This window comes from Bufo gargarizans, chromosome 1 (genome assembly GCF_014858855.1).
Source record: "Bufo gargarizans isolate SCDJY-AF-19 chromosome 1, ASM1485885v1, whole genome shotgun sequence".
Taxonomy (NCBI): Eukaryota; Metazoa; Chordata; class Amphibia; order Anura; family Bufonidae; genus Bufo; species Bufo gargarizans.
In genome coordinates, this window is record NC_058080.1 from 368,415,876 (window position 1) to 368,439,162 (window position 23,287).

The 23,287-nt window shown below is 42.7% G+C and overlaps 1 protein-coding gene across 1 annotated transcript in view; it reads right to left on the minus strand.

Moving 5' to 3' along the window:
- The window catches only part of HCN2 (hyperpolarization activated cyclic nucleotide gated potassium and sodium channel 2), a 119,469-nt gene that overhangs the window by 94,918 nt on the left and 1,264 nt on the right, over positions 1–23,287 (minus strand). The gene's annotated exons all lie outside the window — the stretch shown is intronic.

Genomic DNA, 23,287 nt, shown 5'->3' on the forward strand with positions numbered 1-23,287 from the left:
CCCCAAGGCCTCTCGTCTGTGGAGGGGCTTCTGTTTTGGGGTTCCTTAGCTGAGTAGTACTCTTTTCCTGGTGGTGGGCTGACATAGCACACTTATAGGTTTTTGTTTTGTTTTGGAGTAATGTAAGTATGGAAAGGCTTACGGGTACCAAACCATAGCTGGTTTAGGTGTAATAGTATTACGGTGTCTATATTGTATTTATAGTGTATTATATAGGTATGTTTTGTATTATGTTAGTATTGTGATAATATACAGACGTGGACAAAATTGTTGGTACCCTTTGGTCAATGAAAGAAAAAGTCACAATGGTCACAGAAATAACTTTAATCTGACAAAAGTAATAATAAATTAAAATTCTATAAATGTTAACCAATGAAAGTCAGACATTGTTTTTCAACCATGCTTCAACAGAATTATGTAAAAAAATAAACTCATGAAACAGGCATGGACAAAAATGATGGTACCCCTAACTTAATATTTTGTTGCGCAACCTTTTGAGGCAATCACTGCAATCAAACGCTTCCTGTAACTGTCAATGAGACATCTGCACCTCTCAGCAGGTATTTTGGCCCACTCCTCATGAGCAAACTGCTCCAGTTGTGTCCGGTTTGAAGGGTGCCTTTTCCAGACTGCATGTTTCAGCTCCTTCCAAAGATGCTCAATAGGATTGAGGTCAGGGCTCATAGAAGGCCACTTTAGAATAGTCCAATTTTTTCCTCTTAGCCATTCTTGGGTGTTTTTAGCGGTGTGTTTTGGGTCATTGTCCTGTTGCAAGACCCATGACCTGCGACTGAGACCAAGCTTTCTGACACTGGCTAGTACATTTCTCTCTAGAATTCCTTGATAGTCTTGAGATTTCATTGTACCCTGCACAGATTCAAGACACCCTGTGCCAGACGCAGCAAAGCAGCCCCAGAACATAACAGAGCCTCCTCCATGTTTCACAGTAGGGACAGTGTTCTTTTCTTGATATGCTTCATTTTTTCGTCTGTGAACATACAGCTGATGTGCCTTGGCAAAAACTTCGATTTTTGTCTCATCTGTCCACAGGACATTCTCCCAGAAGCTTTGTGGCTTGTCAACATGTAGTTTGGCATATTCCAGTCTTGCTTTTTTATGATTCGTTTTCAACAATGGTGTCCTCCTTGGTCGTCTCCCATGTAGTCCACTTTGGCTCAAACAACGACGGATGGTGCGATCTGACACTGATGTTCCTTGAGCATGAAGTTCACCTTGAATCTCTTTAGAAGTCTTTCTAGGCTCTTTTGTTACCATTCGGATTATCCGTCTCTTAGATTTGTCATCAATTTTCCTCCTGCGGCCACGTCCAGGGAGGTTGGCTACAGTCCCATGGATCTTAAACTTATGAATAATATGTGCAACTGTACTCACAGGAACATCTAGTTGCTTGGAGATGGTCTTATAGCCTTTACCTTTAACATGCTTGTCTATAATTTTCTTTCTGATCTCTTGAGACAGCTCTTTCCTTTGCTTCCTCTGGTCCATGTCGAGTGTGGTACACACCATATCACCAAACAACACAGTGATTACCTGGAGCCATATATAGGCCCAATGGCTGATTACAAGGTTGTAGACACCTGTGATGCTAATTAGTGGACACACCTTGAATTAACATGTCCCTTTGGTCACATTATGTTCTGTGTTTTCTAGGGGTACCATCATTTTTGTCCATGCCTGTTTCATGAGTTTATTTTTTTACATAATTCTGTTGAAGCATGGTTGAAAAACAATGTCTGACTTTCATTGGTTAACATTTATAGAATTTTAATTTATTATTACTTTTGTCAGATTAAAGTTATTTCTGTGACCATTGTGACTTTTTCTTTCATTGACCAAAGGGTACCAACAATTTTGTCCACGTCTGTATTATTATATTAGTATTATATTAGTATTGTTAAGTTTATAGTGGGGTTTAGTTAGGTTGGGAGGGGGGCTGGGAGGGAGGAGGGAGTGTATATATTTTTATTTTCTATTATATATATATATATATATATATATATATATAATAAATAAATAAATATATATATAAAATTATTTTTTTTTAAAAGAAAAAAAAAAAGGGTGTTTTTGTTTGTTGCAAACTGACTGACCCCAGTCCGACTGGGGAAAGACTAGGACTTCTCAAAGCTCGGGGTTTATCCCCTTGGAACTTTGGGGGTTATCAGTTTGCATATTTGCTGTGGACTGGTGGTGGGTTAGTTAGATTTAGTTCTATAAGTTGTATATAGTTTGTATATAGTTTGTGTATAGTTTATGTATATTGTGTATATATTTTATGGATTTTATATATACGTGTAAGATGTAAATATGTATAGTATGGGGTTACGAAAGTGTTTTGAGTGTGAATAGTATTGTAGGTTCTAGTGGGGTGGTGGACTAGTCGGGGTGGGTTTAGTAATGTGTTTTGTTTCTGTGTATAGATATTGTTATGGCCTTTTGTTATTTATTTATTTTTCAAATTAAAAGAGTCCATATATACAGAATAAGAGAAGATACTGAGAATTACACCCATTACACAGGACAAAAGAAGTGGTACTGTGCAGTGTCCATATATACACAATAAGAGCAGATTCAAAAAATTACACCCAGTATACAGGACAACAGAACTGGTACTGTGCAGTGTCCATATATACAGAATAAGAGCAGATACTGAGAATTACACCTAGTATACAGGGCATCTTAACCACTTCAGCCCCGCTAGGTGAAACCCCCTTCATGACCAGAGCACTTTTTACACTTCGGCACTACACTACTTTCACCGTTTATCGCTCGGTCATGCAACTTACCATACAAATGAATTTTACCTCCTTTTCTTCTCACTAATAGAGCTTTCATTTGGTGGTATTTCATTGCTGCTGGCATTTTTACATTTTTTGTTATTAATCAAAATGTAACGATTTTTTTTGCAAAAAAATGACATTTTTCACTTTCAGCTGTAAAATTTTGCAAAAAAAACGACATCCATATATAAATTTTTCGCCAAATTTATTGTTCTACATGTCTTTGATAAAAAAAAAATGTTTGGGCAAAAAAAAAATGGTTTGGGTAAAAGTTATAGCATTTACAAACTATGGTACAAAAATGTGAATTTCCGCTTTTTGAAACAGCTCTGACTTTCTGAGCACCTGTCATGATTCCTGAGGTTCTACAATGCCCAGACAGTAGAAAAACCCCACAAATGACCCCATTTCGGAAAGTAGACACCCTAAGGTATTCGCTGATGGGCATAGTGAGTTCATAGAACTTTTTATTTTTTGTCACAAGTTAGCGGAAAATGATGATGATTTTATTTTTTTTATTTTTTCTTACAAAGTCTCATATTTCACTAACTTGCGACAAAAAATAAAAAATTCTAGGAACTCACCATGCCCCTCACAGAATACCTTGGGGTGTCTTCTTTCCAAAATGGGGTCACTTGTGGGGTAGTTATACTGCCCTGGCAATTTAGGGGCCCAAATGTGTGAGAAGAACTTTGCAATCAAAATGTGTAAAAAATGGCCGGTGAAATCCGAAAGGTGCACTTTGGAATATGTGCCCCTTTGCCCACCTTGGCAGCAAAAAAGTGTGACACATCTGGTATCGCCGTACTCAGGAGAAGTTGGGGAATGTGTTTTGGGGTGTCATTTTACATATACCCATGCTGGGTGAGAAAAATATCTTGGTCAAATGCCAACTTTGTATAAAAAAATGGGAAAAGTTGTCTTTTGCCAAGATATTTCTCTCATCCAGCATGGGTATATGTAAAATGACACCCCAAAACACATTCCCCAACTTCTCCTGAGTACGGCGATACCAGATGTGTCACACTTTTTTGCTGCCAAGGTGGGCAAAGGGGCACATATTCCAAAGTGCACCTTTCAGATTTTGCAGGCCATTTTTTACACATTTTGATTGCAAGGTACTTCTCACACATTTGGGCCCCTAAATTGCCAGGGCAGTATAACTACGCCACAAGTGACCCCATTTTGGAAAGAAGACACCCCAAGGTATTCCGTGAGGGGCATGGCGAGTTCCTAGAATTTTTAATTTTTTCGATGATCTCTTCCTGAAATTTGAGGAAGGATCCTGTTCTCCCAGCCTTACTGTAGAGAACAAAACTATTGTACAGAGCCAATTGAATTAAATATACAGACACCTTCTTATACCAGCGTCTGGTGCGTCGGGAAACTAAATACGGAGACAACATCTGGTCATTGAAGTCCACCCCTCCCATGTGGAGGTTATAGTCGTGGACTGAGAGGGGCTTTTCAATGACACGGGTTGCTCGCTCAATTTGTATTGTCGTGTCTGCGTGAATGGAGGAGAGCATGTAAACGTCACGCTTGTCTCTCCATTTCACCGCGAGCAGTTCTTCGTTACACAGTGCGGCCCTCTGCCCCCTTGCAAGACAGGTGGTAACGAGCCGTTGGGGGAAGCCCGCGCGACTAGTTCGCGCGGTACCACAGGCGCCAATCCATTCTAGAAACAAATGCCTAAAGAGGGCCACACTTGTGTAAAAATTGTCCACATAAAGATGGTACCCCTTGCCGAATAAGGGTGACACCAAGTCCCAAACTGTCTTCCCACTGCTCCCCAGGTAGTCAGGGCAACCGACCGGCTCCAGGGTCTGATCTTTTCCCTCATAGACACGAAATTTGTGGGTATAGCCTGTGGCCCTTTCACAGAGCTTATACAATTTGACCCCATACCGGGCGCGCTTGCTTGGGATGTATTGTTTGAAGCCAAGGCGCCCGGTAAAATGTATCAGGGACTCGTCTATGCAGATGTTTTGCTCTGGGGTATAAATATCTGCAAATTTCTGGTTGAAATGGTCTATGAGGGGCCGAATTTTGTGGAGCCGGTCAAAAGCAGGGTGGCCCCTGGGACGGGAGGCGGTGTTGTCACTAAAGTGCAGGAACCACAGGATGGCCTCAAAACGTGCCCTGGACATGGCAGCAGAGAACATGGGCATGTGATGAATCGGGTTCGTGGACCAATATGACCGCAATTCATGCTTTTTTGTCAGGCCCATGTTGAGGAGGAGGCCCAGAAAAGTTTTAAGTTCGGAAACTTGGACTGGTTTCCACCGGAAAGGCTGGGCATAAAAGCTTCCCGGGTTAGCGGTGATAAATTGTGTGGCATACCTGTTTGTTTCGGCCACAACTATGTCTAAAAGCTCCGCAGTCAAGAACAGCTCAAAAAATCCCAGGGCCGAACCGATCTGAGCTGTCTCAACCCGAACTCCAGACTGGGCAGTGAAAGGGAAAACTACAGGTGCGGCTGAAGTTGGGGACTGCCAATCAGGGTTTGCCAGCACCTCTGGGATTCTAGGGGCTCTACGGGCACGTCTTTGCGGTGGCTGCGACGGGGTCACTACTGCACGTGCCACCGTACCAGCTTCAACTGCCCTTCTGGTGCTCGCTACTTCACCAGGTTGTACGGCAGTGCTGGTACTAGGTCCAGGGAGGGCTGGGCTGCTGGTGTATGCCTCACCACGTAATCCGACAGCACCAGCCCCACTCTGCTGCTCTTGAAGCGGATCCTGCGCAACCTGCGGTCTAGCGACACGGGGCCGGGTACGCCTGGTGGTATCAGGGACCTCAGCCTCCTCGTCCGAACTTTGGGTCAGAGAGCCACTGCTTTCTACAGGTTCGTATTCTGACCCGCTGGATTCATCAGATGAGGGTTCCCACTCCTCATCCGACTGGGTCAGAAGCCTGTAGGCCTCTTCAGAAGAATACCCCCTGTTAGACATGTGGGCAACTAAATTTAGGGGTATTCCCTGAGACTACCCAAGAAAAAAAAAGCAAGCCTGTCTTACAAAGGGGAGGCTAGCGAAGTACCGGAGGCCGCTGCGGTTGATAAAAAATATCAAAACTGATTTTTTTATCGCCGCAGTGCGTGTAAAGTGAATGTGCAGTGATCAAAAAAAAAATTTTTTTTGTCACTGCGGTGGGGCGGGTGTGGGCGAACGCACGTGTGGGCGACCGATCAGGCCTGATCGGGCAAACACTGCGTTTTGGGTGGAGGGCGAACTAAAGTGACACTAGTACTATTATAGATCTGACCGTGATCAGTTTTGATCACTTCCAGATACTATAAAAGTACAAATGCTGATTAGCGATACGCTAATCAGCGAATAACGGACTGCGGTGCGGTGGGCTGGGCGCTAACTGATCGCTAACTACCTAACCAAGGGACCTAAACTATACCTAAAACCTAACGGTCAATAACAGTGAAAAAAAAAAGTGACAGTTTGCACTGATCACTTTTTTCTTTTCACTTGTGATTGACAGGGGTGATCAAAGGGTTAATTGGGGTTCAGGGGGGTGATCTGGGGCTAAAGTGTGCTGTTTGGTGTACTCACTGTGAAGCCTGCTCCTCTGCTGGATCCAACCGACGAAAAGAACCAGCAGAGGAGCAGGCAGCCATATATCAGATCATATTTACTAATATGATCTGATATCTGGCACTTTGATTGGCTTTTTTAAAAATCAGCAACCTGCCAGCCGCGATCATTGGCTGGCAGGTTGCTGACGAAATACTGCTGTGCGAAATGCCGGCGCGAACTGCGCATGCGTGCGCGCATATTCGCGTCATCTCGCATCTCGCGAGATAACACGTATATGCGTGACTGTGCGCAGCGCTGCCACCTCCGGACCGCACATCTGCGTTAGGCGGTCCGGAGGTGGTTAAAGAGGACCTTTCACCAGAATAAAACTTCTAAACTAACTATACAGACATGTAGAGCGGCGCCCAGGGATCCCCCTGCACTTACTGTTATACCTGGGCGCCGCTCCGTTCTCCCGTTACAGCCTCCGGTATCTTCATAGTTAGGCTCCACCCAGGGGAACCTGCCGGCGTCTCCTTCTCCTATGCTCTAGCGCTGGCCAATCGCAGTGCTCAGCTCATAGCCTGAGAGAAAAAAAAGCCTCTCAGGCTATGAGCTGAGCACTGCGATTGGCCAGCGCTACAGCCTGGGAGAAGGAGGCGCCGGCAGGTTCCACTGGGTGGAGCCTAACTATGAAGATACCGGAGACTATAACGGGAGAACGGCGCGGCGCCCAGGTATAACAGTAAGTGCAGGGAGATCCCTGGGCGCCGCTCTCCATGTCTGTATAGTTAGTTTAGAAGTTTTATTCTGGTGAAAGGTCCTCTTTAAGTGGTACTGTGCAGTGTCCATATATACAGAAGAGCAGGTGATATCAGTTACATCCAGTATACAGGACAAGAGACATGGTACTGTGAAAGAGCCGAAGGCAGATTCTCAACATGTATCACACACACACACATATACACAATACAGACCCTTTCACAGGCCTCATGCCCTATCTAGAGTCTTAATGTTCATGTGACCTGAGAACCTGAAAAAAATATTGCATTTGGACAATATTGCTTTACCCAGCTTTCCACAAGCCTAATAGTGCAGCTTTCATCTCCCCTGGTATAGAACTTTGCATATTCATCAATGTATACTATTTTCTGCAAGTGTGATATCCTTGTGATTAGTCCTAGAGATGTTTTTCCAATTGACCTGTAATTTATGTGACTGTTGTAATGCTTGTGATCTGTAGTGATTTTATGGCCCATCCAGAGCTTTGTTGGTTTACCTACAGTACATATAGCATCTCTTCTCATGTGCCTTAATTCAGTGATTAATTGATTAATTAGCTAAATTACCCTTAGTTCTCTGATCACACTTCCTATAAATATAGACCCAGTCTAAGGGGAAGCACTCGCAGGGGTCAGCACAAGCCAAAAGCACCATTTCTGCCAATGTGCCATTTTGCCTAAAGCGCCTGGCAGTTAATCATGTCAGTTGGGCAGGCCAGGACAAGGAGATGCTATGTGTACTACTCAAACAAAGTTACACACAGCACAGGTATACTACGATATTGTCTCACTTAGGCTCTGGCTGCTCTTCTCATCACTATGGCTGTCTACTTTCAAAATCAACCATACCTTACACCCTCTGTCCCTTCTCTCCACATCAGTCGCTCACTCCTTCCCTTACCCTTGTTCAGTTCCCATACACTTTATACCCTCATACATTACACTAACCTATCTTCCTCCACGGTGCAGCATAAAAAACACCAATGTAAATCTTTCAACCACTTGCTGTCTCTTTCTGTTCTTCCTGCTACTAGCTGCAGCGGATATTTCACCAAATCCTGGCCCTCCCTCTGTTGCTAACTTCTCCTCTGCCTCACACAGAAACTCCAAAAATCTGATTCATGTTAACTGCACATCCTCTCCAGTCCCTTTTAACTGCGCACTCTGGAACGCACGGTCGGTCCGTAATAAGCTACTCACAATCCACGATTTCTTCCTCTCACACTCTCGCTTGCTAGCCCTTACAGAAACCTGGCTTCAACCCTCTGACACTGCTTCCCCTGCTGCCCTATCCTATGGTGGACTTCACTTCTCCCGTACCCCCAGACCTGATGACAGGCACGGAGGAGTAGGCATACTACTTTCTCCACAGTTCACATTTCAGGTCATTCCCCCTGTACCTTCTCTCACATTCCCTTCTTTTGAGGTTCACACCATCAGACTCTTCCATCCATTCCCCCTGAGAGTTGCGGTTGTCTATCGTCTCCCAGGCTCCCCCCACCAATTTCTGGATCACTTTGCAGCTTGGATTCCTCACTTCCTATCTTCTGAATCACCAACTCTTATTATGAGTGATTTTAATATCCCCATTGATGATCCTATCTCCCCATCAGCCTCTCACTTTCTTTAACCTTCTCTCTTGGCCTATCACAATTTACTTCCTCTGCCACGCATGAACAGGGCAATATACTTGATCTAGTCTTCTTCCGTCCTTGCTCAGTCTCAAACTTTAGTAACTTATCCTTACCACTTTCGGACCACAATCTTCATTCAACCATAAAGACCTCTCACTTTTCTCATGAAAATCCTACTTTTCACACTTACAGAAACCTACACACAATTAACTGCCAGCAACTTTTTAACACCCTACAATTAGCTCTTACCCCAATAACTTCCCTCCCCTGTCCAGACTTGGCTGCCAATCATTACAACCAGACCCTCAAAACCACCCTAGATGAAGTTGCTCCAATATCAATCAGTCCCTCTTGACACAGAACACGGCAACCCTGGAACACACCTGAAACACGTTTTCTACAGCGCTGCTCCAGATGTGCAGAATGCTTATGGAGAAAATCGCAAATATTAGCAGACTCCTCCATTATAAATTTATGCTCAAAACATATAATTCGGCTCTCAACAATGCCAAACAAAAGTACTTCACCTCTCTCATCTCCTCACTCTCAAATAACGCAAAACAACTCTTTGACACTTTGAATTCCCTTCTAAGCCCTAAAGTTCCTGAACCTGTCACTGACCTCTGCGCTGATGGCATGGCCACTTACTTCAAAGACAAGATTGGCAGTATCCAGCAGGAAATAATCTCCCCGTCCCTAAATAATTTCAATCCTCCTCCCTCCGATTCCTCCACATGCTTTCTCTCCTCTTTTGACCCTATAACAGAGGAAGAAGTCTCCAGGCTTCTCTCTTCTTCTTGACCCACAACCTGTAGCAGTGATCCTATTCCATCACACCTCCTCCAGTCCCTCTCCCCGGCTGTCATCACTCACCTAACTACAATTTTTAACCTCTCTCTCACTTCTGGTATCTTTCCCTCCTCTTTCAAACACTCTATTATCACAACACTACTAAAGAAACCATCTCTTGACCCGACCTGTGCTGCTTACTACAGACCTGCTTCTAACCTCCCCTTCATCTCTAAACTCCTTGAACGTCTTGTCTACTCCCGCTTAATAAGCTATCTCTCTGCAAACTCTCTTCTTGACCCCTTACAATCTGCCTTTCGCCCTCTTCACGTTACAGAAACTGCCCTTACTAAAGTGTCTAACGATCTAACATCAAAAAGAAATGGTGACTATTCGCTATTGATTCTGCTGAATCTCTCTGCAGCGTTTGATACTGTAGACCATAAACTCCTCCTCACCATGCTCCACTCTATTGGCCTTAAGGACACTGCTCTCTCTTGGTTCTCTTCCTATCTCTCTGGCCGCTCCTTTAGTGTATCATTCGCTGGTTCCTCTTCCTCTTGATGTCGGCTCAGTACTTAGGTCCTCTACTCTTCTCCTTAGGGCTCAGTACTAGGTCCTCTACTCTTCTCCCTCTATACAGCCCCCATCGGACAGACTATCAGTAGATTTGGCTTTCGATACCATCTCTATGCTGACAACACCCAACTATACACTTCATCCCCTGACATCACCCCTGCTGTACTCCAAAACACCAGTAATTGTCTGGCAGCTGTCTCTAACATCATGTCCACTCTGTATCTAAAACTTTACCTCTCAAAAAATTAACGTCTTGTCTTTCCCCCATCTACTAACTCACCTAAACTTGATATTTCAATTTCGGTCTGCAGCACTATCATAACTCCTGTGCAACATGCCCGCTGTCTTGGGGCCACATTTGACTCTGATCTTTCCTTTGTTCCCCATATTCAATCACTTACACGCTCTTGTCGTCTGCACCTCAAGAATATCGCCAGAATCCGCCCTTTTCTTTCGGTGGAAACAGCAAAAACTCTTGTTGTTGCCTTGATTCATTCTCGTCTTGACTACTGCAATGCATTACTAATCTGTCTCCCTCTCACTAAACTCTCCTCCCTTCAGTCTGTCCTAAATGCTGCAGCCAGGCTCATCTATCCATCCAACCGCTACACTGATGCTACTAGTCTGTGCCAGTCACTTCACTGGTTGCCCATCCACCACAGAATACAGTTCAAACTTCTCACCCTCTCCCACAAAGCTCTCCACAGTGCTGCAGCTCCATACATCTCCTCCCTCATCTCCATCTATCACTCTACTCGTTCTCTCCGTTCTGTTAGCGACCTAAGATTAATAACCTCCATAATTCGTACCTCTCACTCCCGTCTTCAAGACTTTTCTCGAGTTGCACCTACTCTCTGGAATACTCTGCCCAGAATACTAGAATTCACAACTTCTCCACCTTCAAACGTGCCTTAAAAACACATCTTTTCAGGCAGGCTTATCAAGCTACCTAAAATGACTTTTCCCAGACTAAACCTTTCCCCAACCAACTGCTATGGCCTTAACTAGATCCTCTAGTAGTCCCAAACCCAAAGCAGATCGGCCGGCACCACTCCTGTCAGTTCAATAATGGCTCAAATCCTACTTATCACAATCAACTACCTTATGTGTCACCCCCAATTCCTCATAGATTGTAAGCTCTTGCGAGCAGGGCCCTGACTCCTAGTGTTTCAGTTGCATATTAGCCAGTTAGTTTTGTTTCGTACATGAACCCTATGAATTTGTAAAGCGCTGCGGAATATGTGGCGCTATATAAATAAATTGTATTATTATTATTATGTGATATGATCCTGTGACCTCTACCCAGGTCCTCATTAACAGGAATATCAAGATTCCAGATATGAGGATCCTGCATACATCTGTGTATAGTGGTGCTTGAAACTTTGTGAACCTTTCAGAATTTTCTATATTTCTGCATAAATTTTACCTAAAACGACATCAGATTTTCATAAAAGTCCTACAGTAAAAGTAGATAAAAATAACCAAATCAAATAAACAAATAAGACAAAAACATTAGAGTTGGTAATTTATTTGAGGAAAACTGTCCAATATCTCATGTCTGTGAGTGGTAAAAGTATGTGAACCTTTGCGTTCAGTAAGTGGTGTGACCTCCTTGTGCAGCAGTAACTGCAACTAAAAGTTTCCAGTAATTGAAGTCCTACACATCAGCTTGTTGGAATTTTAGACCATTCCTCCGTACAAAATTCTTATGTCGGTGGATTTCCTCCTATGAACTGCTGCTTTAGGTTGTTCCATAACAATTCTACTGGATTAAGTTAAAGACATTGGGCCAGACTTATCATTAGCTCAAGTCAGAATAATGGAGTGAAAAAGTCGGAACAAAATGCGCAAACACTAAAACTGCGCACAAATCTGCCCTTTACTATGCTCGCCAGTTTTCTAAAAGTGGGCGTGTTTTCTTATGTAAATTAATCTCTAGACAGATTTACTATTGGGACTATTTAAAAAGTCGCAAAAAAATGCGCAATTTCACTCCAGTGAGGACCATGCTTATCTTATGAGACTTTTTAATAGAACATGCAACTTTTTCGTAAAGATGTGCGACTTTTGTAAAGCTTCTTACTGACAGATAAACTGCTACCGTCACACCACATTTATTACAGTCTTAAAGGGCCGGTCATAAATCTGACTTGGCTAAAACTGACTTTAGCCATATGTGAAAGTGGAGTGAGCTGTCAGAGTAATGATAAATCTGGCCCATTGACTTGGCCATTCCAAAACGTTAACTATTGTTAGGTAGAATGATTTGTGTTCTTAGGGTTGTTGTGTTAGTCTTGCTGCGTAACCCACATTCTCTTGAGATTCTGTTCATGGACAGATGTCCTGATATTTTCTTTAGAATTTACAGGTATAATTCAGTATTCATTATTCAATCAATGATGGTAAGCTTTGCTGGCCTAGATGCAGCAAAATAGGCCCAAACCATGACATTACCACCACCGTGTTTCACAGATGGAATGAGGATTTCATGCTGGAATGAAGAGTTTTTCTTTCTCCAAACATAACACTTCTCATTTAACCCAAAAAGTTATATTTTGGTCTCTTATGTCCATAAGACATTGTTTCAATGGCCTTCTGGCTTGTCCAAGTGATCTTTAGCAAATTACAGATCAGGCACAGTTCTTTTAGGAAAGCAGGGGCTTTCTCCTTGTAATCCTGCCATGCACACCATTGTTGTTCAGTGTCCTCCTGATGGTGGAATTCATAAACATTAACAGCTAATGTGAGAAAAGCCTTTAGTTGCTTAGACATTATCTTGGGTTTCTTTGTGACCTCGTAGATTATTGCACACCTTGCTCTTGGTGGTAATCTTTGTTGGTTGACCGCTCCTGGGGAGGATAATAATCTTGAATTTCCTCTAGCAGTACAACATCTGTGTGACTGTGGGTTGGTGGAGTCCAAACTCTTTAGAGATGGTTCTGTAACCTTTTCCAGCAAGATGAGCATAAACAACTCTTCTTCTGAGGTCCTCAAACATCTTCTTTGTTTCTGCCATGATACACTTCCACAAGCATGTTTGGGTAGATAGATCCATTGTCTTTCAATAAAACAGACCACTCACCCCCGATTGTCATCCCATTGTATGAAAACATCTGACTTTAATTTTACCTTCATATTATCTGCTAATCCTAAAGCTTTACATACTTTCTCCACTCACAGACGAGATATTGGAAAATGTTCCTCTTGTGTGAAAATCTGATGACTTCTATTATGATGGAAAGCAAAATGGAATGCCTTTTAAAGGCTTCTGTTTTGTATTCCGTCATAATACAAGTCTATAGGCAGCATAACGGATCCTGCATAATGGAAACTGGACTCCTGCATAATGGAAACCAGGAAGGATCCATTATGCTGCCCATAGAATTGTATTATGAAGGATCAAACGGAATGCCTCTTAAAGGCTTTCGTTTTGACTTCCGTATTATGGATTCCGTTATTTTCCATTTTATAACCATGTTATAACCGAAAACAAAAACGGAATCCAAAACGGTGATGTGAACCTGCCCTAACCGAGACACAAGGGTGTCCCAAGTGGGACATTTATGGCATATCGCAAAAGACTCACTCTTCTATTCAGATTAGGACTCTGAAGTGAACGAAGAGCACATGTGCCGCATCCTCTCCATTCAATGCTATGGGAAGAGCACTGACATGGCCATTTCTAGAAGTCAAATATTGGTGAATGGAGAGGTGGTCATGCTTATTCGGCATGTACTCTATTCACTGCTATGGGACTTCCGAAAACAGCCAGATCTGCTTGTTTGGTCCTATAGCCACGAATGGAAAGGACACTGTGAATGCCTGGTGTGCTCTCCTTTTACTTCGGAGTACTGTTCTGAAGATAGGAGCAGGTCCTAGAGGTGAGATCCCAATAAGCCTAAATGTTCCCTGTAATACAGTCCCTGTACCTGCCCACATTTTTCCATACTGCAGAAGACCACTTTAAAAGGCACTGTTAAAATGCACTTGTATTTAAAAAAAATCTCCATGAGAAGCTAATTGTCTATAGTTCTGATTAATCAATCAAGCACACCCTTGTGTCTCGGTTACTGAGGAATAGAGTTATTTATTGGATCAAAGTTAGTAAACTAATAATAATGGTGCAGGTTTTTTCACTGGCTATAGTCCACATCTCATTTGTAACTTATTTAATATTTATAAACGGTGACGAGTTGACTAATGATGAATGTGAATCTTTGTGAGTCTTTATGTTCTTCCAAGGTATCCTACTCCCATGAGGAAATTAATTTTCCCTCATTCTCAACCACACTCAGGGAGATATTGGATGCTCCTGTATTTCTGGATGAATTAATAGAGTTGTCCAAGATTTTCATATTGCTAGCCTATCCTCAGGATATCAGATTGGCGGGGGCCCAACTTCTGGCACCTCTACCGGCTGTTTGAAGGGACCGTGGTGTTCAAGTATCATGGCATCTTCCTATTATTTTTCCAATAATTTATAACACTGTTTAAGGAATTTCTGGCTCATGTGACCTATGGGAAACATGTCACCACTGCAGCCGGTCCCTGGCTGCAAAAGCACACGTGGCCCCTTTCAAACTGGAAGTTTACAAATAGAGACGGGAGTGTGCCAATAGCAATGGGGGACTGAAGGAGCAAGAACCCAGCGGCAGATAGCAGTTAAGTATGCTTCCCTCTGCAGGTCTAGTGAGGTGGTGGGAGGGTCTGGCAGAAAGGCTCCCAAAGATTGGACAAACCCTTTAAAATAGGGAAGAGGATTTCAGATCAATGCCCTAATAAAATATGGTGGTCTAATACGGATTAGTACCATTTTACATGGCAATGCCCCAAACTTTGTAGATTCTGGGGGAATGCCCTTGGTTTCTTGTAACTAGTTTGACATCCTAGCGATATGCCATGTGTCCCAAATGAAATGATCCCTTTAAAGAAGACATGTCATTAGTTTGAAAAAATTAAACCCTGTACTTTCCTTAAAGAGGACCTTTCACCAGAATTAAACCTCTAAAGTAACTATACAGGCATGTAGAGCGGCGCCCAGGGATCTCCCTGCACTTACTGTTATACCTCGGTGCCGCTCCGTTCTCCCGGTATAGCCTCCGGTATCTTTACAGTTAGGCTCCACCCAGGGGAACCTGCCGGCGCCTCCTTCTCCCATGCTGCAGCGCTGGCCAATCACAGCGCTCAGCTCATAGCCTGAGAGGCTTTTTTCTCTCTCAGGCTATGAGCTGAGCGCTGTGATTGGCCGGCGCTACAGCATGGGAGAATGAGACGCCGGCAGGTTCCCCTGGGTGGAGCCTAACTGTAAAGATACCGGAGGCAATTACGGGAGAACGGAGCGGCGCCCAGGTATAACAGTAAGTGCAGGGGGGTCCCTGGGCGCCGCTCTACATGCCTGTATAGTTACTTTAGAAGTTTCATTCTGGTGAAAGGTCCTCTTTAACTCTCGCTAACTCCTATGATTGCTCCAGTGTTTCTTTTATGTTAACACGAGTCCCTCCCCTCCTATTATTTTTTGCGCCCTATATGTAGGCAAATAGGGCAGTGGTTTGCCAAGGGGAAAAAATAGCAGTAGGTGCCCCTTTCCAAACCACTATATACATAGGGGGTGCCAAACGTAATGGCTGAATCTCAGGAACGTGGTGGGTGAGGCATGGACATACAAGAAACATCAAAACATTTATGGGAGCAGAGAAAATGAAGGTGACAAGTCCTGGTGACAGTTATTCTTTTAACACATAGTACCATATACTGCTGAGGCCAGTTACTGGCTTCAGCATTCATGTGTGTACTGTATGTTACTACTACAGCCACGTAAATAAAAAAGGCAGAGGAGCAATGGCGTTGGAAGCGGCTGGGGTCCAGTGGGTGAATATTAGTTCCTTTGTTATCTTATGAAGAAACCATTTTGGAAAGATCCATTAGATCAGTCTAGGAAACATGCTCCGCGCGGAAGCTGTATTTCCCAGACTGAATGCTGCTCCTCCGAAAGTGAACTCACAGTATCAAAATAATTCATGATATTGTGAATTACATTCTCACCGAGGGTCTACTGAACTGTGCTTACATAATGACAATGGTTCAGTAGACCCGCAATGAGATGGGAATTCACAGCATTGTAAGTTATAATGATGCTGTGAGTTTACTTCGGAGGAACGCTTGTCAGTCCCACACGGAGCACGTTTTCCAGACTGAATACACTCATGTGAAACTAGCCTTAGGATCTTAAAGGGGTTATCCCATGATTAATGTAAAAAATGAAAATCAGACATCATAGTACATGAGAATCTCTTTCTACCAAAGCTAGAACCAGCCCTGTACCTCACATGGATCCAGAGATCTCCTCGTTCATTGCTCTGCTAGATTTATATCAAGCTGTTTCTTTTTCTGCTAGAACTCTCTCCCTATCACAGCTCAGGAGGCAGTTGAAGGATGAAACTGAACATGTGCGGCCTTCTCGGTGAGCAGGACAAAGAAATAAGAAAAAAAGAAACAGCAGGTGGCGCTATACAGATACATTTTATTGAATAACTCAATGGCTATACAAAATTTGTAACTAGATTTAATTACAAAAGTATTCAGATCCAGGTGCTGGATTGAAAACTGTAGAATATTTTCGTGGGACAACCCTTTAATAGTCAATATGAGCTCTTACCTAGAAGAGAAATAGAACTGTCACCATGACAGGAGAACCCAATCCACAAAAAAGAAATGTGCTATTTCTACTAACCATGTGGTCTCCTGGTCATCATATCCTGCCATTTCTTGATTTATTTATTTTTTTCCCTTTTAAACATTTTTCCATTTCATGCTGCAATTTTATTTTTATTTTTTGTAAAAAAAATTTTAGAAACCCACATGAAAATAAAAACTACCGGCCTAAAATGTTCACAATTAAAATAATCATAATGATCCTGGTTCTAAATCCACCTATGAGACATTGATCAGATTTTTACTGTTATGGGAACTGACTTGCAGATATTAAATTTGCATTGAAGAACATGTAGAACTATGCCTTACCGTATATTTCTACCCCCACCGTTATACCGAACCTAATGCAAATACCGTTTCATAACAGGCAATCATATACCGAAAGTATGCTGAGTAATATGAACCGCCCTTGGTGTTTATAGCGGTTACCCTCAATTAATTGGATTTTACAATCATTTGCGTGGATTAGCTTCTTATTAATTAGTTATCTAAGTTAATTGGAAACATTTCCCTGCAAGACTCAAAAGGAATGTAATGGGAATTGCAGGATTCAGTCTTGGAGAAAGGGAAAAAGAACCATGCGTTTCATGATCCCTTTGTTCACCATATTGGTAGTAGGCCTCACCTACATCTGAGACTCCACTCCTATACCCGGGTGAGTACTTACATCTTCTATGCCCTCAAAGTGGCACTTCCATAGGACATCTCCTTTCCAGCATGCCCCTTTGCCTACTGTCTACCGTTTTAGTGCTGAACCGGTTAACGACATGCGATTGTGAAGCAGTAATGTTCACAATGGAGCAGTAAGTCACAGCAGCCGATAAAACTGACTGATGGGGGAGCAGCATGTAAGCATTGTGTGTCCTTGGTTCAAACACTCACTGCCAAGGCCCACACATGGTTCATTGAGAACGTCGGCAAGCCTGAGATGGAAGCTAGTCTAGGCCTGCCTTTCATGTTCTGGACTGAGCTTCCTAGTTCCAGTCAAAGGAAAAACTAATATATCATCTTCATTGAAAAAAAAAAAAACGGATTACATTTTAATTTTGTGTCTAAATTTTCTATTGTACTTTTTTGTTTTCTGCACACAATTTGCTGTCAGAGTTCAGAGCTATGCTTTACAGCGCCCACATGGACCATAATAACCTGTAGATGACTTCTCTATTTTTATGTCGTCTAGGCGTGCTCTGTGACCTGCTCGGAGGTGACTGCACAGGGAGGGGGAGTAGATAGGTTGTGACCGTCACATGTTGTGAATGGTGTGGTCCTGCATTATCTATAGGTGATAGCTCTCATTCTAATCCTGCATGTGATGATACTTAGATGACTCCTGAAAAGTGATCTGTACAGAGTAGAAAGGATCACTCTGCTATGAGGCACAGTGGTCTGAGTAAAAAGCACAACATTTCAGGATTTCTTAAATATAGATAGTGACATGGAATATCGGAACAAACACCACCAGAAATGCGTAAACAATGAAAGTTTAGAAGAATATGTAAACTACAATATAATATGAATATATAATACTAAGGTAGACACATAACTGAACAAACAACCTGCATGCACATATATAGTACTTCATAAAGATGATACACTGCTGGACAAACAGCCCACATGTATATAAGTAACACTACGTAATGATAACACACTGACGGACAAACAAGCCACAGGTATATATATATAATACTACAACATAAAAGTATACACACTGACGGACAAACACCCCACAGGTATATACATAATACTACGTAAAGATGACATACTGACAAACAGCCCACATGTATATAAGTAACACTACGTTAAGATAACACACTGACGGACAAACACCCCACAGGTATATACATAAAACTACGTAAAGATAACACACTGACGGACAAACACCCCACAGGTATATACATAAAACTACGTAAAGATAACACACTGACGGACAAACACCCCACAGGTATATACATGACGGACAAACACCCCACAGGTATATACATAAACTACGTAAAGATAACACACTGACGGACAAACACCCCACAGGTATATACATAATACTACGTAAAGATAACACACTGACGGACAAACACCCCACAGGTATATACATAATACTACGTAAAGATAACACACTGATGGACAAACACCCCACAGGTATATACATAAAACTACGTAAAGATAACACACTGACGGACAAACACCCCACAGGTATATACATAAAACTACGTAAAGATAACACACTGACGGACAAACACCCCACAGGTATATACATAATACTACGTAAAGATAACACACTGACGGACAAACACCCCACAGGTATATACATAATACTACGTAAAGATAACACACTGATGGACAAACACCCCACAGGTATATAGGTAATACTACGTAAAAATTATGCACTGACGGACAAACAAGCCACAGGTATACAGTATATATATATATATATATATAATACTACAACATAAAAGTATCCACACTCACGGACAAACACCCCAAAGGTATATATGTAATACTACGTAAAGATGACATACTGACAAACACCCCACAGGAATATATATAATACTATGTAAAGATGATGCACTGACGGAAAAACACCACACAGGTATATACATAATACTACGTAAAGATGACATACTGACAAACACACCACTGGTATATACACAATACTACGTAAAGATGACATACTGACAAACACACCACAGGTATATACGTAATACTACGTAAAGATGACATACTGACGGACAAACACACTACAGGTATACACGTAATACTACGTAAAGATGACATACTGACGGACAAACACACTACAGGTATACACGTAATACTACGTAAAGATAACACAGTGACGGACAAACACCCCACAGGTATACGTGTAATACTACGTAAAGATGACATACTAACGGACAAACACCCCACAGGTATATTAGTAATTCTACGTAAAGATGACATACTGACGGACAAACACCCCACAGGAGGTATACACGTAATACTACGTAAAGATAACACACTGACGGACAAACACCCCACAGGTATACTGAGGAACAAACACATCACAGGTATTTACGTAATACTTTCTAAAGATGCCACATTGCTGGACAAACACCCCACAGGTATATACATAATACTACTCTACGTAAAACTGACATACAACCAGACAAACACATCACAGGTATATACGTTATACTACTCTACGTAAAACTGACATACAACCAGACAAACACATCACAGGTATATACGTTATACTACTCTACGTAAAACTGACATACAACCAGACAAACACCCCACATGTATATAGGAATACTACATAAAGCTGACACAAACACCCCACACAGATACATAATATATCCTTCACACACTTCCTCCAGTCTCCTTACAAATATAAATTGAATCTGTGCATGGTCTTTACCACACCAATATGTCCTTTAGATCTTGATGACTCTCATGCACACATTGCTCCATGAAATGTCACATAAACCTTCTGACCCGTTTTCTCCACTGCTGATACAATTTCTCTGTGTGCCAGTCATAAAAACCATACAGTAAGTAGGGCAATAATGTATGATATCACACATATCAGTTATCTGCTACACTAAGGATAGGTCATCGGTATCATATTGGTCTGGGTCCGACACCCCCTCCAATCAGCTGTTTTGGATTACTGTGGTGCTGACAGCTACATACACTGGGTAGGGACCATGCTGGGGTACTGCAGCTCAGCTACCATTTAAAGGAAACCTGTCACCGGGATTTTGTGTATAGAGCTGAGGACATGGGTTTCTAGATGGCCGCTGGCACATCCGCAATACCCAGTCCCTATAGCTCTGTGTGCTTTTATTGTGTAAAAAAAAACAGATTTGTTACATATGCAAATTAACCTGAGATGAGTCCTGTCCCTGACTCATTTCACGTACAGGACTCATCTCTGGTTAATTTGCATATGTATCAAATCGGTTGTTTTACACAATAAAAGCACACAGAGCTATGGGGACTCGATATACTTGCGGATGTGCTAGCGGCCATCTAGCAACCCATGTCCTCATCTCTATACCCCAAATCCCGGTGACAGGTTCCCTTTAAGTGAATATGAGCTGAGCTTCAATATGCTGACATTGGAAAGTATAAAGTGCATAAAACCTTCTGCTTCCACCCTGTGGAGTGTTTCTGTGACAGTACGAAGCAGAAGATTGGTGACGTATCGGTTGTCGGACCCCCACTGATCTGATATTGATGACTTCTTCTTAGGAGAGGTCACCAATATATGTAGCCCAGAAAACTCCTTTAATACTACATGTAGGGATCGACCGATTATCAGTTTTACCGATATTATCGGCCGATATTCAGGATTTTGAAAGTTATCGGTATTGGCATCTATTTTGCCGATATTCCAGTAATGAATCGGGAACACGGATCTTGCTGCTGTCAGGATGACCCGTGTTCCCTCAGCAGCACAGGGGAGAAGGAAGCAGCGTCTCCCTCCCCCCCACCCGTGCTGCTGCCACCAATGAGAGGAGGGAGGACAAGAGGAGGGGAGGGGCTGTGGCCACTGCACCACCAATGAAGATAACTGTCTCATTAATTCATATACAGGAGGCGGGAGCTGGCTGCAGAATCATATAGCCGCACCTTAAGGGGTTAACTGCCGCGGATCGCAGCTACCGCTCATAGAGGTCGGGTGCGGCTATGATTCTGCAGCCAGCTCCCTCCTCCTGTATATGAATTAATGAGAGAGTTATCTTCATTGGTGGCACAGTGCGCCCCCCCCCCCCCAACCCCAGTATTAAAAACATTGGTGGCGCAGTGCCCCCCCCCCCCCAAGTCCCCCAGTATTAATCATTGGTGGCACAGTGAGCCCCCCACCCCAGTATTAAAAACATTGGTGGCGCAGTGCGCCCCCCACCCAAGCCCCCCAGTATTAATCATTGGTGGCAGTTGCCACAGGGTCCCCTCTCCCCCCTCCTCTGATCGGAGCCCCAGCAGTGTAAGCCTGGGGCTCCGATCGGTTACCATGGCAACCAGGACGCTACTAAAGCCCTGGCTGCCATAGTCAGCTCCCTGTTGCTGTGTGCACAGAGCAGCAGGGACAGTGTGAAGTCCTATTCACCCTGATAGATCTCTATTAGGGGGAATAGGACAAGGGTTCTAGTCCCTGAGGGTAAAAGTTAGTAAAAAAAAAAGGGGAAAAAAAACACACCAAAATTTTAAGTATAAATGAAAAAGAAAGATTTACCAAAAAAATCTACACGTTAACAATAAACATATTCGGCCTGAAAGTTCTCCGATTATCGGTATCACCTCTAAAAAAAATCAATATCAGTCGATCCCTAATTACATGATTTAAATTGGAATCATTTCTAAAAAACTTTCCTGTGTAAAGACATTACTGCCACACAAGCTATTTTGATCCCCTCTCAGAACGTCCACCTCATGCATCCAGTGCTGGTGGTCACACATGCTCAGTAGCTCAGTCCTACCATCTGGTTCCACTCTTACAGCATAATGATTCCTGCTATTGTACTGGCCAGTCAATAAGATTCAGAGCAACAGAAACAGCTTCTTCTCTTCAGCAGTGGACACATTAGGTGGGCATTCTAATCACAAGAACCCCAGGGGGCACCATACCCAGCAGTATTTAAACACAATAATTTTTTAATAGAATTTGAATTGAAATGCTATGTCTTGTGTGATGTAGCTGACTAATTAATAATCATGGGACAGTCCCTTTAAGATCGTGATACTATGAGGGAGGAGTCCTAATTTTAGAAGGAATATCTATCCTGTCTTTTGCAGGAAGTGGTCAGGTAAATGTGGACATGTAATACCAGGTGCTTTTCTAGTAATATGAAGGCTATAGATGTCAGCCTGAGTAGGAGAGGGGCCTAAGGGCACTTAGACATCATATGAAGTGACTCAACAAGCTGTGACTTCAGCACCTGGGAGAGTTCGGCCACACATAGGGCTGTTTACTTCTGGAGTAAACCTTCCATCAGAACCATGGACAGCTCCAAGACATGTATACTTGTTTACACAGAAGTTTGGGGATTAACTGCAAATCCTGTTACATGGGATCTCTTTAGATACAAGAGACGTTTCATGGGTTTGTGTAGAACCAAGCCCCCAAGCTTCTGTGGAGATCCTTCAAAATGTATACAAAGCATGAACATCTACACCATTTCTCCCAGTCTCAATGCCACTCCATTCATGCCTTTTGATGTCCACATTTATTGAATGACATATTTCCCCAAGGAACTACAAGGATTTTTGGATAAAGAGGGGACAAGTTAACATAGTACCTCAGTCACTTCAAACTACACAATCGCCAGCCATGCCGGGTGACAAAGTTATCAAGCATAATAACTTGGCTTACGAGAAGCTAATAAGAAGCCTACCCAGAATCATGTGCCTGGCACATCTCATGCAGGCTCCTTAATTATTGACCCTGGCACACCTATATCAGCCTAGGAAAGATGACATTATCAGGA